General features: G+C 42.4%; 1 long non-coding RNA gene across 1 annotated transcript; it reads left to right on the plus strand.

The window, feature by feature from the left end:
* The first annotated feature begins 8,185 nt into the window (after positions 1-8,185).
* LOC121487524 lies at positions 8,186-16,325 on the plus strand. Its single transcript, XR_005986854.1, has 3 exons — positions 8,186-8,297; positions 10,711-10,920; positions 16,055-16,325. It is a non-coding gene; the product is annotated as an uncharacterized LOC121487524 (long non-coding RNA).
* The last annotated feature ends 569 nt before the right edge of the window (positions 16,326-16,894 follow it).

A 16,894-nucleotide genomic window follows, 5' to 3' on the forward strand; every position in this document is an offset into this window, starting at 1 on the left:
GAAAGAAAGAAAGAAAGAAAGAAAGAAAAGAAAGAAAGAAAAAGAAAGAAAGAAAGAAAGGAAAGAAAGAAAAAGAAAGAAAGAAAAAGAAAGAAAGAAAGAGAAGAAAGAGAGAAAGAGAGAGAGAGAGAGAGAAAGAGAGAGAGAGAGAGGAAGGAAGGAAGGAAGGAAGGAAGGAAGGAAGGAAGGAAGGATGGATAAAACAATAAAAGGGAAAAAAGTTTTGTTTTGTACATTGCAAGTATGTATGTAGAATTTTAAAGGAATGGACCATGTTTCTGACAGGCCTTGAAGCCTTTGGCACCAACTCATACTAAGGAGACCTAAAATTGAGGAAACATTGAGCAGAATCCAGTATGCAAAAGCCTATAGCAAGGCATTGTAGGTCACTGAGGTGACATATTACAGCTTAGGTCAAAGTCAAACATGCCTTTTTGTAGACTAAGGCAGTGGTTCTCAAACTTTCTTGTCTTAAGACCCCTGTACACTTTAATTAATTTTGATACTCCAAAGAGCTTTTGTTTATGTGGGTTATATGGAGATTGATATTTGCCATATTAGAAATTAAAACAGAAAATTTAAAAACTCAATAGTACACAAGGGCACATTCCATTCACTGTCAGAGCAATGATGTCACCACATGTTACGTATCTTCCAAAAGACTATTCTGTAAATATGGGAGAAAATGGAAGAGAAAAAGGTAAATAAAGTTTTGATATTGGTCTGAGAATAGATTTGGCCTCACAGACCCCCCTGAAATGGTTTAGGATCTCCCCAGAGATCCCCAGACCTCTTTTGAGAACTGCTGTTCTAAAGTGTAGAATGTTCTCTATTACTCTTTCAATCTTCACTTGTATGTCAGGTCCACTTTCATCTGATTAAGCCCCAGATGTGTTTTCTGCTCTTGCTCTTTTCTGAGCTCACAGAACTCATTGCCAGAAACACACTTGGCATTCATTTGGACCATCCATGATAGGCTTGTTTTGTTTCACACTTTGATTTTTTTATAGATGTGTGTCTTCTCTTCTTCAGTTTGAATCAGAACAAGGGAAAGACACAAAAATACTAGTTCTTTCTTTCCTAAAGGAATTAATATGGGATACTATGAAGTCAACAAGAATTAATAGTGATTACAATGATTCTGAATTTATAAATTAGAGCTACTCATATAATGAGCAAATTATTTTATTAGGCAAAAGGGATCACACCAGGTCTGGTTCTTCTGTGTTACTGATGGTCAATAATGTTTCAGTGCAACCACTGTCCATGGCCAGAAGCATGCATCTTCCCTAGTTCCTAACTTCTCATTTCCATCTAACCTGTCGATTCTACTTTGGAATCCTATCCCCTGAGGTGGCTCCATCCTTCTTATTCGCACTGTCAGTCCATCGGTGGTGTCTCCACCACTTTTGACCTAGGGAATAAGAACAGTTCCTTAGTGGGTTCTCTGGGCCTGACCCCTTATCTCTTCTGCTTCCAGTACACATGCTACTCAGTCACTGGAGTTACTTTCCTGAAAAAGGAAATAGGAACTTTTTTCATGTAGGAACTGACTTTGGCGTAGTTCCTACATAAAAATCACCCAGGACAACAAGATTTCCTCTTGGTCTGGGCCAGAATATACCCCATTTTACTTACCTAACACAGTTGGCTAAAGGATGGTTTTCAGAGTGGATGCGCTGATCCCATGGGGTGGCAGGCTGACAGCCAGGAGTGAGATCACCTAATTACCTAGTCAAAAGAATGAAACTACCTGGGAAATAGAGACAACTTGGCAGAAAACAATTTTTGAGTTCTTCAAAGTAGAACTGTCCCAGAACTGGAAGAGTAGACTGTCCCAGCTACTGCAGATGATGTTAAACTGCTTGTCCTTCCTTTCTCTCTCTTCCTTCCTTCCTTCCTTCCTTCCTTCCTTCCTTCCTTCCTTCCTTCCTTCCTTCTTCCAACTCACTCTATACTTTCATTTTGTCCCTGGAAGCATTTCCTAAAGTAGTACCTACCACAAAAGGCACACCAGTGGTGTTCAACTGGGGCAAGTTTGTCCCCAGGAGATATTTGGCAACGTTTAGAGGCATTTTGGGTTGTCACACCTGGGGAAAGGGGGGCAGGTGCTACTGGCATCTGGAAGATAGGGGCCTGGGATGCTGCTAAACACCCTGCAATGCACAAGATGAAGAATTGGCCCTAAATGTCAGTAGTGTGAGGTTGAGAAACCCCAAGGTACACAGTGAACACTACAGTGTAGCTTTAAAAATATACGTAATGCTTTCTTTATATACCTTTCCTAAATACCTTAACAACTTAACAACCATTTGCTTAATTTCAGCCAGTTTCTCACTTGCCTACAGAGTAAAGTACAATAATCAAGATCCTTCCAAGTTTGCTCCTGCTTCCATCGGCTCCATCTTTCTTCGGGTCCAGCTGTGTGCATGCTGTATGCACGATGGCCTTAACACACCCTTTCACATCCTTGTGTGGACTCTTCTCTAACTAGACTACCCTTTCTCCTTACTCACCAGCTGACTTCTCATCATTCTTAAGGACCCAACTCAAATAAAGCCTTCTCTGATACCCTCTTCTCTTCTATCCACACTCGTGTCTTAAACAGGGGGTTCCTATTTTGTTATAGTACTTGTTAATTTGTCCGCCTCTCCTTCTACACTGTGAATTTTTAAATAGTTTGTATTAATTTGAATTGACAGAAGTTAGCACTGGGCCTGGCACATGGTAGGTGCTCAAAATTATCTTTCAAGTATATAAACGTAGGTGCTTCTATATTGTATACATAGGCATGAGCATGTGCGTGCGCACACACATGCATTTGACACTTGGACAAAAAGAAAGGCTGGCTAAAGGTAGATTTCATCACCATTACTGTGCAAGATAACCCCTCCCAGACACTTGCATGGTATTCCTATGAGAGGAACTTGAATCAAGATTCAAAGGACCAGGGGTGCCTGGGTGGCTTAGTTGACTGAGCATCCGACTCTTGGGTTCAATTCAGACCATGATCTTAGGGTCCTAAGATTGAGCCCCATGTCGAGCTCTGGACTCAGTCTGCTTGAGATTCTCTCTCTTTTTTTACCCCTCTCCCCTATTCCTTCTCTCTAAAAAATAATTTTCAAAAAAGATTCAAAGGACCAAAATGAGAAAACAGTCTATGTAGAATGAATACATCTCCAGCTGAAGGACACCTAGTACAACATTCCAGAATTGTACATGGAATGGCATTTCACCAAAAGTACAGCCAAAGTTGCCCATGTTTTTCCTAGAATGTCACCCCGAATCTGTTTGCCAAGTGAGAGCTAGGAATCCTGAGGCATGAGTGAATGTGTGCTCTGTATGCACATACAGAAGAATAACAGTTGCTGATAAATCTGCTAAAATCTGAATTTTACTCACTTGTCATTTGTCTTTATTCAAACTCATCCAGTATAATCAAATCATGATGAACAAGCCACATGTGACTACTGATACACAAACTGAGGAGTTGTAGGGCAAGAGTTCCTAGGTCTGTTTTTTCCTGTCTGTAAAATAAGGGTAATGATTTGTAGTAAGAGGTCAAAGGAAGGGTGCCTGAGTGGCGCAGTCATTTAAGCATCTGACTCTTGGTTTTGACTCAGGTCTGATCTCAGGGTCGTGATCTTAGGGTCCTGATCTCACGGTCATGAGACTGACCCCTGTGTCAGACTCCTCGTTCAGTGCAGTCTGCTTAAGACCCTCTCTCTCAGGACTCCTGGGTGGCTCAGCAGTTGAGTGTCTGCCTTTTGGCTCAGGGCGTGATCCTGGAGCCCCCAGATCAAGTCCCACATTGAGTTCCCTGCATGGAACCTGCTTCTCCCTCTGCCTGTGTCTCTGCTTCTCTTTCTCTATCTCTCATGAATAAATAAATAAAATCTTAAAAAAAACCTCCCCCCTCTCTCTCTCTCCCTCTGTCCCCCCCCAACTTGCAGGCATTCTCTCTCTCTCTCAAATAAATCAATAAATCTTTTTTTTTTTTTAAAGAGGAAAAGTGGATCATGTGCAGAACCCAAGTCTGTTTGAATCCAGAATTAACCTGGAACACACATATTATGTATATATCTCACACAATGGAGATCTAGCAGAGTCAGAAATATATTACTACATATATTACTACAGGAGTCTTATTAATTTTTTAAGATGTTATTTATTTATTCATGAGAGACACGGAGAGAGAGAGAGAGAGAGAGAGGCAGAGACACAGGCAGAGGGAGAAGCAGGCTCCATGCAGGGAGCCTAATGTGGGACTTGATCCCAGGACTCCGGGATCACGCCCTGGGCTGAAGGCAGATGCTCAACCGCTGAGCCACCCAGGCATCCCTGAGTCTTATTAATTTTTAAGTAATTACCTATGATTTCTTTTGGATAGGATCTGGTTCCCCTCTGCTCCTTTTTCATTGTTGTAGAAGATAAAGAAAAGCTTTACACTTGGATGTTCATCGAAGTCTTAGTAAAAGAAAGGAAAGGAAAATATTACTTAATCTTGAGCATTTTTAAAGAAACTACTATTGGAGATGAGCAAATATAATTCCAGTTTTTCCAGTTTTCAAAAAAAAAAAAAAAAAAAAAAAGGTGAGTTTTCCAGACTATGATGTGGAAGCCAAAGATTTAGTTTGAGAATTTGGAACTTCAGTTTGGGAACACATTGACATTGAAGGTTTGTCACAGGCCATAAAGGGTTTTTAGGTTGGAGGTCATTTGAATCTCTACAGCATCAAAATGAATCGAAAGGCCCAGAGTACAGACTCTGAACTAATTAAGTATGACGATTGTACTTCTGCTAAGGGGTTTCCATGACCCCAATAGAGCAACGGAAAAGGTGGCTTTTGTGACTCAACAGATGATCAGTGTGGATAAAGCAGCCAAGAGTGTGAACTTTGTGTCAGAACTACTTAACTTGCAGAGCCTCGGTTTCCTCCTCTGTAAAACAAGGATGATAATACCTCACAGATTATTGTGTCTGTAAATTGCCTAGCTTAGTGCTGGTGGAGACTCTTGCTTAGCCTCCTGGAGACTTATTAGGCCCTGCATAGATTCTGCTGGGCTCTTACTTAATTAGCACAGTACCTGGTACACAGTAAGTGCTCAATAAATGGAGAAAGAGTAACATAAGGGTAGTAGCGGGAGTATACTTAATAGTAGTAGTAGCAGCTAAACCAGGACTTAAAGGATGTATCCTGACTCCTAGTCCAGTGCTCTCTTCAAAAACTAGCAATGTGAGGTCTTATGCTTGTCCTCATTTTGCTTTGTGGCAATTAGATGTGTGGCTCAAGACTTATAATGTCCCTCCCTTTTAAGAATGAGCAGATTGGGGTGCCTGGGGGGCACAGTCAGCTAAATGTGCAACTCTTTTTTTTTAAAATTAATTTTTATTGGTGTTCAATTTACCAACATACAGAAAAACACCCAGTGCTCATCCCGTCAAGTGTCCACCTCAGTGCCCGTCACCCATTCTCCTCCAACACCCGCCCTCCTCCCCTTCCACCACCCCTAGTTCGTTTCCCAGGGTTAGGAGTCTTTATGTTCTGTCTCCCTTCCTGATATTTCCCAACATTTCTTTTCCCTTCCTTTATATTCCCTTTCACTATTATTTATATTCCCCAAATGAATGAGAACATTGATTTCGGCTCCGGTTGTGATCTCAGAGTCATGAGATTGAGCCCTGTGTCGGGCTCTTAGCTCAGTGAGGAATCTGCTTGTCCCTCTCCCTCTGCTCCTTCCACCTCTCTCTCTCTCTCTCTCTCTCAAATAAGGGAATAAATGAAGTATTTAAAAAAAAAAAAAAGAATGAGAAGATCAAACAAATACCCTGACATTTTATTTTTTATTATTATTTTTTTAGAGAGGGAGAAAGGAGGGGCCCGAGGATGAAGGAGAGAGAGAATCTTAAACAGGCTCCACACCGCTGGGCACGGAGCCTGACCTGAGGCTGGATCTCACAACCCTGAAATCCTGACCTGAGAACCAAAATCAAGAATCAGTAGCTCAACCGACTGAGCCACCCAGATGCCCCTACCTAGACATTTTAGAAAAGCAGATTTGACCTCCATGACCTTTGCACTCTTCTCTGAGAAAGATATTGTGAGGATAAGGTGAAAACAATAGGGGGGCTCCGAAACCCCTAGGCTACCTAGAACAGTGCTGGTTTATATCTATTTGGGGAGTTAATTATTAACACCCCCCTTCACTCTCAAAAGTGTCTTAGTGTGGGTGACAAACCACATGGTCACTCTAAACACAGCCCTCACCGCTGTTAATCATAGTCCTTTAAACTCAGACCAAACCTCACAGACTCCAGACAAATTGTATGCAATTAGTAGTTCTTAAAAAGTGACTGTCACTTTAAGTGATTGTACATCACTCTCCTGGGCACAGATAAGCAACCCATCAAAGTCGTCCAAATGGGACCATTTGCAAAGAATTTTCCTATTTCCCTGAGTATCTATCTGGAATGTGAAGTTGACACCATTCTTTCCTGCAGGAATCTGTGTTATAAATAGTATTTATCGTCTATCCCTCTGAGAGCCTAGTGAAAAATGAGTGGGGGCTGGAGGAGCCCAGGTGACACTCTCTTTGCATACAGACGATTTAGCACAAAGATTTCCCTAGGCCGCTCCCGGGTGCGGGTGCGGGTGCGGACAGGAAGGTGAAGGAAAGAGCAGTTCCACAGGCGGCCTGCGGTTGGAGTGGGTTGCATGAGGCCTGCTTTGGCATCATCTGCTCTGCACTCCCCAGATCAAATGTCAGCTGCCGGGACCAACTGGTGCCTCCTGGAGGTCTTTAAAAAATGATTTTCCAGCTGTGAAAGGCTGCGCTATTGTTCTGCTGTTTGGCCACCTTCTCCCTGGCTGGCCCGCTGGCAGCAGCCATGCAGGGCGGCCAGAATGAGGGAAATCAGAGGGTCAGCCCTACAGCAGCCGCCCCGCCACCGTCCCCCCTCTCAGCTGTCTGATGTCAGACCCTCGGGCCCCGCATATGGCCCTGGGCTTGCTCATCATTCACATCACAGGCCTCTAGAATTTTCACAAGTCAGAGGAGGCGCCAGGAGAAAATTTGCGGCCCCTGAGGGTGCCCTAGGGGTGGTTAATAGCCAGGGAAGGTGACAAGAAAGAGGGAAGTTTAGTGTGCTGTGGTTCCCAATTGTTTGGCTAACAGCCGGAGGTTGACCTTGAGCTTGCGTCTGCCACATGGCAGGGGCACCAGCCGGGCAGCCTGCTCCGAGGGATCAGGCCTAATGGAACTTGAAAATGCAAATGGTTTTAATGAATAGTCTCCCCTGCCCCTCTCCAGCCTCCCATCCCGTTTCTCAGCTGAGAGGGCGAAGTCCCCACTTGATCTAGAATCCAAAGGGATGATAGAGACCCGTTCCTCTGAGCCTCCCAAGCTGGAGTTTCCCCATCACAGGATCCCAGGGCAGCCCCACGTGCCTGGGCCCTGACTTGATCCCAGCCCAGGGCAGGGACCCGAGGAGACCAGGGACAAATGGGCTTTCCATGAGAATGATTCTCTGGTACTTACAAAGCTGACAAGCGGCGGGCCAGGTGGGCGACTGGTGGGCTGCGGGTTCCCGGGGCCTGGTCCCGGGTTGCTGTCCCTGTCTGGCTGAGGGCGGTGTGGGGGGAGTGGGCAGGTGGCAGGAAGGCCTGCCACCCTGTGGGTCACGGCCCCAGCGCCCCTGCCTCCTTCCCTCCAAAATGCAGCCTGGGGGAGCCCCAGGGGCTTGCCCTGCAACACCCAGATGCTGTTCCCCGATGCTGTTCCTGATGCAGTGAGATCTGCAGCAGGTACCTGATCTTGCTGATTCTTTCTCGCCCTTAAAATCTAAGGCCCAGCCGCGTTGGGTGGCATGATCAACATTTAAGGAAAGAAAGCTTGCTCCTTCTTATTTCCCCGCATCTGAATTCTGATCCCGATGTGTGGCTAAATTCCCTGTGCCCCAGAGGGTTTGCATGTAGATAGGGAAGCTCCATGTATATAATAAAATACGTAAGACAGTCTATGAAAGTAAATGCAGACTGTTGTAATTTTGATCTCAGTATCTCCCAAAGTTATCAAAAGTGTTTTGTAAACTGTAAAGTAATATACACATGTAAGCGGGTGTTGCTATGGTTATTTTATTTTATAAAATGCCTTTTTAAAAAACGTAAAAGTGATTTCTCTTGTAGGATTGGTTGTGTGAGAAACATCGGATGAGCACAGAAAGCTCTAGTGTGGTCACCAGGCAGTTAGTTGTTCAAAAGCCGTTTCCAAGGGTCGCCCCGAAATCCACTCTAAAGGTAAATGAGAGGTATACTTCATCTTAAAAATGGGCTCTGGAAATAAAACCAGTTTGGAACAAATGATAAAAGAATGTGATACTAACATTTTAAATTGTAAGATATACCAACTGAATTAATTAACGGGAAACAATTATTAGATGCAGGGTTTCCTGCGTTGTCCCCATCAACAAGCCCTGCCTGGATGGCTTATTTATAGGCTGGTGCAGCTTGCAGAAAGAAAGAAAAAAAAATCAAGTTGGGGGCTCCCTGAATATAGTCGAATGCTGAAGATCTCATTTACCATTACTTTGTAAATCCACATATCTTTTTCAAATGCTTAAATTATTTTTACTGAACAGTAAGCTTAGGCGATGAGTCTGGATTTATACAGTTGTTCTTGGAACGGGCTTTGAAAGTGTCAGGTAGTAATTTTTTCAAAAAGAAAAAAAACTTGGCCATGGAGCCATAGACCATTGTCCTGAAGGAAAAGGGATCAGTCAGTGTTTCTGTAAAGGTGGGTAACCCGCAGGCAGAAACAACTGCTCCGGATATTTTGCAAATTTACATTTACATTTGTTGATTCCATATTAAACTGAATAACCAGGCACATGGAAGGTAAAACCCTCTTTTAATTAACCCTCTTGGTGTGGGCCCATGTGATTAAATATGACGGAGCTGCTCCTGGGGTTTCTGCTCCTGAAAATACTAACAATAATCATTTGTTTTGTTTTTATATTTAAACACATTATTGCATAGCTTGGTGCAGAGATAATTACCAATTTTATCTCCTGTGTTTTTCTAATGTTCATTAATAACAATAAAGGGTTGTAGGTTAAAAACTCATTTAATTGCCTTTATGTTAATGACATTATGAATAGCCTTAGCTACAAGATTCTAATTCTGTCCAGTATCCTCTTTCTCAGTGGAGCCCCAGGAGGGCTGCTCATTTTATCAGCATTACTGATTCAGAGTTTTTCCTTGCAGGTGGGTTTTTGTACATAATCAGAATTAATGCACAACACATTTTGCAAGGAATGGAGTAGAAGCACTTGGAATAAGTAATTAACTAGAGTGCCCAAGGAAATATGCCCGAGCATTTTTTTAGCATATTCATAAAACATTAAGAACAGTCATAAACACAGTAGAAACAATTTCCTGGTAATGTGCTTTTAGACTATTTTCTGGTTCCTTTTTTTTTTTTTTTAATTTCTCACATAGGGGAAAATTTTTTTTAACTGAAAATCCCAGGGATGCAGATAAAATGCCCAATGTGTGGTGCTTTGGGATGAGATGCGCTTCTGTGCTGCTGCAACCGTGTTGGCAGTCTGGGTACCATTTCCTTTCTCTTCCCCTGCTCCCATCTCCATCATATCGTTTATCAGGCAGGTAAGGGAGTGACTGCAGCTCGCACCATCCCGGGAAGTGTGGTTACCCACCTATCTCCAATTTCTAGCTTTCACCTCTTGGCATAGGAGAGGATGCCCAGGGCGGAGGAGGGGGTAAGAAGCAAAGCACCCAGTCTGTGGTGTAGCACCCCTTAGACTGACACATTCATCCCTCCAGCTCTTGATGGCTGATGGCTCAGCTGAGTCACTCTCCCCAGCTCATTAAGGTCATGTCCCTACCCCAACCCCCAGGCAACCTACATCTAGTGACAGGTCAGTAGGAGAATTTAAGGGTCTGACCACCCTTCCTTCAAGGTAGGAGAATTCAGAAGACCATCCTGACATCAGAGCACCCTGGGGGATTGGCTGAGGGCTTTGTCTTGCATCTGGCATCCTTCCTCACAGATGTTATTCTCAAAAGCACTCCCCAGTCCACCTCTTATGCACAAATCTCAGGGTCTAGTTCCTGGGAACCTGACCCACAACAGGTAAGCTACAGTGATCTACTGACCCATCTCCATGATGTCTGGTGGACACTGAAGAAGCAGATACTCCCGGGCCTCTTTGACCTTGGTATCCTTTTATGCACTTTGGGTGTAGAGCTTGGCCCCCTGAATGGTGCCAGGAGCAGGGTGAAGGTTCACTGCTCTCACATTGAGCACGCATCACATGAGCTAAGGCATATGAAAATGTTTTTAAAACCATAGACCACAGAGTTAGATGGCTGAGTTCACATGCTGGCTGTGGTTTTCGGACAAGCAACTTATATTAACATCATTGAGCATTAGTTCCTCATCTGGAAAGTGGAGCTAATGGCACAGGTAATGATTGTATGGTGTTAACCGAGTCCCCCAATATGTAATAAAGCTCAGTGGGTGCAGTAGCTCACTTTTACCCCTTCCCCATCTTCGTACCATCATTTATATGGAGAGTATGATTTTGTGTGGGTTTTTTTTTTTTGAGGAGGCTAAAATATCAACTAAATTAATCAATCAAGTTATTAATATTTTAAATTCCAGTAGAATTAACATAGAGTGTTATATTAGTTTCAGGTGTATGGAGACTATGATTTTTGAATGCTGAAAATAATCTTCACTACCAGCCAGACCAGTTTCTGCAAGACTGGGGTTTAAAATAGCCCTGGCTCTCATGGATTTCAACATGCTATCTAAGTGGGAGCCCACAGAAGATGGTGGCACAGATCCAGCACAAAGCTCTTGATCAAAAGAAGAACCAGAATATGCATAAGATCCCAGGTGACTTAGAGCAAGTCTGCATTTATTTCTTCCAAATAGTGGTAAGGTGAAGTAGACAGTGATATTGGTTTGCTAGGGACCTGAAGACTTTAATGCATTAGTTTATTTTATTCTCATAGCATCCTTAATTAGGTACTGTTATTATGCCTACTTTACAACGGAGGAAACTTAGAATCAGAGAGTCTATGTCGCTTCCCTTACACAGCTAGTAAGTTGCAAACCCAAATCCTTGCTTTTAATGACACTTTATAACAGGGAACCCATGGCTTGAAAAATTATTTAAAATTACCCCCAATATCAGTATTTCCCAGTCAATTAGATGTCCTATTCCTTTTTAAAATATCAAAAAACCCCTCAAGTCCTATCCAAAGACCATTTTATGGTGGTACCTGGTGCTAACAACATTTCACAGTGAAGTCAAAATCTCCTGGTGCTTTAAAAAATAGAGGGCTTTCTTTGCTTATGGCATTGTAATTAGGAAGCACAACTCCTTTGGTCTTAAAACTAAAGATATGTGCTTTGAAAGCGGAGTTTAAGAGGTGTGGAAGTAATCATTATTCAAAACGATGTCACATCGGGTTGTGGTTAATCTCACTGTTCAGAAATGCATTGAGTACAAGAATATTATTTTCTTATAGTGCTATGGATTTGTACAGCACAAAATTTTTTCAAATGTTTTTACACTTATTTGACTTCACAACAACTCAGTGGAGTGGATAGTAGAGCACCATTTGTTAGAAGATAACACTTAACTTCTTTAAGGAACCTGTCCAAGTGGCACAAGTTCTCTTGACAGTAGAGATGAGTCTAGACTTCTTGCTACTCAAAATGTTGTCTTGGGGCCAACAATGTCAGCATCACCTGGGAGCTATTTAGAGATGCAGGCTGAAAATACTGAATCTACCAGGTATACTGAATCAGAATCTTTTTTTGTAAGATTTTATTTATTTTAGAGAGAGAAAGCAAAAATGGGGGGAGGGTAGGGAAAGGGAGAGAAAGAATCCCAAGCAGACTCTATGCTGAGCATAGAGCTCGATGTGGGGCTTGATGCCAGGACCCCAAGACCATGACCTGAACTGAAATCAAGAGTCAGATGCTTAACCAACCAAGCCACCCCAGGTACCCCTAGCATCTGTCTTTTATAATGTGTAAATGTGTAGGCATATCAATGTTTGACAGCACTGTCTCCTCCTACTGTTTCACTGTCTCAAATCCACTTTCCTCTACAGTCTAGAATGTAAGCCCCATGAGGGGATAGGCCTACATCTGGCTCATCCACCACTGTACCCTTGGCACTTGCACAATGCCTGGGCCAGAGCAGACATTCCATTAGGCACATCAATAGCTGTGTCATTGGGTAGTTTGATGTGCCAAGCAGTTACTACCTGTATCCCTTCCTAGAGGAAAAAGGATAATTTGTCCATGTTCCTGAAGGTCCACCATCAGCACAGAGGCATTTGCCTTGCTCATTTGAAAAAGGCAAAGTCGTGGTTTGCAATCCTGTTTCTCAGCCCACAAAACCAGTGCCTCATAGGGAGGGGGAACGTTGTGCTATGTAATTATTTAAATGAAAACAACATAAATGAAGAGAAAGGGCTATTTATATCAAGTGCTACTAATTAAATGAGAAATAATGGGCCCTGCTGAGAAAGGATACAGTGGGAGAGAGCAAGAAAAACTTCCTGCCAGCAAAGACTAGCAGACAATGGGACAGTTTTCCTAGCGGGATAATTATGACTCCCGGAGAAGATTGTCCGAGGCAAGATGAGATAAGTACCAGGAAAGTATAATGTGCTTCCAACCCTATTATCAATGATGCTTTCAGGCACCAGCTCCGGGTCACGGATTTTGAATACACTAAATGCTTAATTCAGTGCTGCCCTTTCACCTGAAAGATCTCGGGGTAAGAGAAAAATGTGTGCACCGGTCCGGTGCTCCCTGATTTAACTCTTCACTGAAATACTCTAGGAATAAATGACAGGGGAGGAAATTACAGCTCCTCCTCCCCGCTTGGCTCTCCCACCCAGAAATTGATTTCCATTTCAAACAGCTGATAGAGCAACAATGTGGTCATCAAAAAGCTTGTGATGATGATCCTACAACATCCTGCCTTACTTTTTTTTTTTTCAAGATCACTCTGAAAAATTATTTTAGAAGCAGGAGATGGGTGGCGTGGAAGTGAAAGTCTCCTATTCAGAAAATCAACACAGATTGAGGCATCATAAGATGCTGATTTATAAGGCTGCTGCGTTGGAAACGACTTGCTTTCTCATTAGTCAGACCTGGTTGATGGCTATGATAAAAATAAGACAAATAATTTAAAACAAATACAAGATAAAAACAAGACAAATAATTTAAGACCGGCAGAGTATGCTTGACTTTCAGTTTGTCCTTGGAAGATTTGAGGCCTGAGTAAACACAAATTCAGAGAGAAGTCAGACTAGGAGTCACAGATGCCACAGAGCATTGCCCTTAAGGGCTCAGGCTCTGGGACAGAACAACCTGGGTTTATTTTTTATTTTATTTTATTTTTTTACAACCTGGGTTTAAATCCAGGTGGGCCCCAGTCTTTCTGGCACCTCATCCAAGCACCCCTAGCTCCTGTGTTCCTCACCTGTAAGTAGCAGCTAACAACAGAAACTACCTCTGTGTGGGACGCCTGGGTGGCTCAGCGGTTGAGCGTCTGCCTTCAGCTCAGGGCATGATCTTGGGGTCTGGGATCGAGTCCCACATTGGGCATCTTGAGGGAGCCTACTTCTCCCTCTGCCTGTGTCTCTGCCTCTCTCTGTGTCTCTCATGAATAAATAAAATCTTAAAAAAAAAAAAAAGAAACTACCTCTGTGGTGGGTGGGAGGAATGAATGACATAGTTGCATTCCATTAGTGGAATACACATTGCCTGGCCAAGCTGGGCTCTAGGTATTGTTTTGCTATGCAAACGAATAGCTTCTATTTGAAAAGATTTCCAATTTTATGTATACTTATCATATACCTTTTCTGGGATTAAAGCAGTGAAGATTGAGGAAAGTTATTTCTTGCCTTTAGTGAGCTTAGAAACAACTGGAAAGATGACGGGGAACATGAAGCTATTAAGGAAAATGAGAGGACTGGATGAAAGTCCAATGGGAGATGGTGGCCAGAGGAAGAGAGAGGTAAGGGGTGAGGAAGTCTGGGAGAGAGTAAGGTGTGAGCAGAGGTGAAACACTTCTAGGACAAATAAATGGGACTATAGCAGGGCTCTGGGGGACATGGGGATGTTGAGAAGTTGGTGAGCTGTTAGGCCATGAACTATTCAATAGCAACTAGATCTGCTATGGAACTACCCTGGTTATCTGACAAATTCGACTGGGGAGTGCCTCTGGTGAACACTTGGTGCTTGTCTCTATGACACCCTATATATTATATTCTTAGTGGCTCTTGGACAAAAGATCCATTTATCCATTGTTTATTGAACATGTAATACATGCTAGGCACAAGGGATATAGATATGAACAAGACAAAGCATGCCCTGATCTTTATAGAACTCACATTCTACTGGTGGAGGTATAAAATAAGCACATAAATATATAATATCAGTAGAGATTCAGCAGGGCAAGGAACAAGGAAGGATGATGGGTGGCCATTTTAGGCAGAATGGCTGAGAAGACCTCTTTGAGGGTATGATCTATGAGCCCAGGCCTGAAGAATAGAAGAAGAACATTCCAGATAGAAGGACAAGCAGGTGCAGAGGCTCCAAGGTCGGATGACATTTCCTACTTGGAAAAAAGGCCTGTGCCACCATAAAAGGGTGAACATGGTCATCCAAGTGCCGCAAAGATTTCTTCTATGGTACGCCAGTTATGTCTGCCCAAGTGGCACGCTAATGAGCAAAGTAAAGTTCAGAATCATTGATCAGACTTCCAAAAGTAAGTTAAAAAATTGAGTTGAAGGGATGATAGTGATGCAATTGGCATTTGCAAGCTGACAAGTGCATTTTTCTTAAGAACACCAGAAAGTTTAAGATGTGTCTGATTGCTTAGGCTATAGTTCAAACGGTGGCCTTAGTTTGCATTATTTTCCATCTACCTACTTGCTAAAACCCCAACGATGATTAGTATTTAGTAAAATTACTTTGTTGAGTAAAAATTCACGAAACGGGTATATTTCTGGATAAGAGTAAATGAGTACATCATGCGCTGGAACCTTCATCTTGGGACTTCCCCCCGAATAAAGCCATATTATTGTCTAACACCAATAATTCAAGTGACAATGTGTTGTTGCAGGTCTGTTAACCTGAAATCTTGAACTAAATCTGTCAAAAGTTTTCTTTTTTTGCAAACTGGCTAAAACGTTTAGTGGCAGGGGGAAAAATGCCATGGAAGCATTATGTTAAGAAACCTTTGTTTCAACACGAAGAAAGACTTGTTTTTATTTAACAATTTCTGCCAACAGTCTGGTAACATATTCCAATTTTGATTTTGCATTTTCTTAAGCTGTGCTGATAAAAATGTGGACATCTAACATGCAAACAATAATTCTTCACTAAAGGGAGAGAATAATTATTGATATGTATTGATATTCAACTTCCCGATTCCTTAACCTTTTGGTGGAAAAGACTCTTGGGACGTTATTGAGGAAAAAGTGGTTTTTTTCCTTCCAGATGGATTTGTTGGCTAGGGCAATATTTTTAGTTATGCCAATAAAATGAAAGGGAGACAGAAAATCAGGCAACTGCCGGAGTGGTTAGTGTGGGACTATTACCCAGGCAGAAATGAGGCCAAAGGGATGATAAATGTGTGCTTCTCCCCCACTCCATCAGCTGAAGCCTGACCTGGATCTTCTTTTTCCATCTGAGCTCCAAGCAAGCCACCATTTTTCACAGCAGCCCTTAATAGTGGACATTAACTTAGCCCTCCCCAAAAGGGCTGACCTGCAGTCTACACTCGGTGCTTCTCCAAACTGTAATCACTTGCTCAGTCCGTAATTTTATCAAATAGCATGCACCTTTTTCAGCCACTTATTGGCCAATTAAGTCAAGTTCTCACTGAGGGGGTCCAGCTGGCTTCAAGTTATCTAAGATGAATTGATTGAAAACATTCTGCAATCTATGAACCCGGTTTAATGATCTAGGTGATAATACTTGTAATTCTTCTCAGTCAGGGGAATTTGCTGCAGCTGTTGTCGGCAAATCCATGTCCTGATACACTCAAGTACCAGAAAAGCAGTAATTCGCCCTCGGAGTTCCATAGTGATGGCTGCACTGTGGAAAGGGAAAGGTAAAATTCACTTGGCATCTTTCCGTTGATGTTTTACTTTATCCCATCGTAAATGCTTTTTTTTTTTTTTTAAGGTAGACTATGGGAAGAATGCATTATTGATAATACTTCATCAAGAACAGTGAATCGCAAATTAATGCCTTAGACACAAAATGCAATAAACAGCACATCAAATATTTTTGAAATACGCAAAGCACTGCTTTAAGGTAAGAATGTGATATTTTCTAAAATGTTGGGGTGGGGTTCCAAGCACTAAAGTCATTATTTTTATATGAAGTGTTTCATGGCAGTCAGAAATACTAAGGGTTTGAGCTCCCACCCCCTGGATTCATGGCTATTGAAGTGATAATGAAGAAGTGTCATACAGTGACACAGGCCTTCCGTGATTCTCCAAACACTTTTCTGCACAGTGACATATTTTTAAAAAGTAATCATTAAATAATTTGCTTGCTTGCTTTCCTATCTGTGCATTTGTTTCTTGAGCCGCTGAAACGTTAATTCTCCTCCCTATGAAGCAAATACTGTAAATAACACTCTGAAGGTTTTTCTGGGTGTTGCAAATTCAGACTACTTAAGAACACTCTTTCCTACAGTGGTCTGCGGAGTTTGTGTTTACAAACTGAAGAGCTGGTTTTGATTTTCTTACGAAAGTGGCAGCTGTGATATTAATTTACGCTGTGCTCAGGAGCCACCAACCCACTCTTTCCGGAGAGTAGGTTC

This window comes from Vulpes lagopus, chromosome 3 (genome assembly GCF_018345385.1).
Source record: "Vulpes lagopus strain Blue_001 chromosome 3, ASM1834538v1, whole genome shotgun sequence".
NCBI lineage: Eukaryota > Metazoa > Chordata > Mammalia > Carnivora > Canidae > Vulpes > Vulpes lagopus.